This window comes from Lathyrus oleraceus, chromosome 2 (genome assembly GCF_024323335.1).
Source record: "Lathyrus oleraceus cultivar Zhongwan6 chromosome 2, CAAS_Psat_ZW6_1.0, whole genome shotgun sequence".
NCBI lineage: Eukaryota > Viridiplantae > Streptophyta > Magnoliopsida > Fabales > Fabaceae > Lathyrus > Lathyrus oleraceus.
The window spans coordinates 401445223-401447301 of record NC_066580.1 but is presented as its reverse complement, the minus strand read 5'-3'; positions in this window follow the sequence as shown (position 1 = coordinate 401447301).

The window sequence follows — 2079 nt, the reverse complement described above, 5'->3', positions numbered from 1 at the left end:
GGACTTGTGTGAGTTGGTTTGAGACCACCAAACAGGCTTGCATTGTATATTATTTCTTTCTTTATTTTGTCTATTAACCAAAAGCACAAAAATATGTCACTAACATCTTTTGTTTTGAAGCTCGAGCAATCATGTGATCCAAGGCTCCTAGGAAGCCCCTATGCTCACAGAATGGCCAGATGAATATGAAAGCAAGCATGACAATGGTTCACAATCATATCAATCATCATATGTTCCTCCCAAGTATCTAAATTTGTCAATTTGATCAAGATAAACCAAAGGTCTTGAGGATTGTTTCCCAAGGAAACCCTAATTCATCTGTGCATTGACTGTGCCTTGCTCATGAAGCAACCTCAACCAATGATCAAATACAATCAAGGGAAGTTATTTAATTCAGAATTTTATGCATATATGAGCTTATGTGAGTGTCCTCAATCATCAATTCATCAAGATTTGAAGTTTGGACTTGAGAAATTGATCAGTCAATTCATCTGACTATTTTGAAATCCACTGAGACCTAACTTTTGATGTGTTTGTCAAATGGAGATGACCTAAAGAGAAAAAGTGTTCTTAAGAACCATATGAACAACGTTCATGTTCATAAACAATCTATTTGAAACTTGTAAGGTCATCATCCATTTCAAAATATTATAGGTCATTTTGACTAAAACCCTAAATTTGGGTCAACTTCCCAAGGACCTAACTAACTCATTTTTCATGATTTTGAGGTGGGATCAAGTGCATTGGAAATTTTAAGATGTCTAATTCAATTTTTATGTTGGACAAAATTTCATAATCCTAAAATAAATACATGTGATAATACAAAACATTATAGGTCACTTTGGACCAAAGTCATTGAAATGTGAAAAAGTCCAACTTCAAGTGCCCATAACTTTCTCATCAAAAATCCAAATGATTAAAAATTTTAGTCCACATTTATTGTCTTGAAAATATCTACAACGTTTTTGTTGAGGGTTTTGTCATTTAAGGCTTGCATAATTGAAACAGAAGGGCTTGAAGTTGGTCCATTTTGGCAAAATTTCCATATACATGTTTTGCACCTTGAACTTCATGACCAGTTTTCAATATTTTCCCAACTCCAAATGGATTTTTGTTCAACATAACATTTGTTCCTCATGTCAAGACCTTTCCAAAAATTACCCATATGGCTATGTTTCAATTTGAAAAATGGTATTTTCGAAGAGGAGACGTTTTGGTTCCAATTATGCATAACATATCAAAACTCCATGCACAAGCTTACATATTCCAATCTGCACGTCCAATTTCATTTGGCTGATGTTTAGCACTCAATTTCCATTAATTAGGGCCTCACATGCGCCTGTAAAGGCCCATGCATGGAGGACCCTAGCTCATGCACACACGGATTTTTCATTGCTTGCATCATGCTTGGCTATAAATAGAGTGCTGCATTCTCTTCAAAAACCAACCTAAAGGCGCCTGAACTATCACACAAGTGAAATCCCAACCTCCATTAAAAGGAATTCTGAGTTTTCTTTTCCAATTTTCAAGTTCAATTTTCAACTTCATTGGTTGATCTTTGAACTTCAATTCCTGAACCTTGCTTCCTTGCCATCTCAAGAACAAGCTGCATCAAAGATTTGGAGTAGATGAAGTGTTTGAAAGTTGCACTTCAAAGGTTATTATTCAAACTGTTTTGATTCGAAACTCCTTGGATACTGATCATTTCTTGTGTTTGTTGGTACCTCTGAAGTCCTCATGTGAGAGGCAATTGATATGTGCATTTAATTTTATGAATTGAGCAAACTCAGATTGAACACCTCATTTTTCTATCTCAAATTTCTCCTTCTATGAGAGTCTAGAGTAGAAACTAAGGTTACAGAGGTGATGTACATCACCCCTGCTTTCTAATGATGTATGGATCGTGCATTTTAATGAAGGTTTGAAAACCAGCAAGTTTTGACCGGAACGGTGAGTCTCACCGGAGAAGACGGTGGTTTCCACCACCGTCCCCACGTGGACGAGTTCATGACCATTGGATGCGTTGCTTTTGGTCTAATTTGGACCCTTGAGTGTTCTTAATTTTTTAAATGAAGCGTG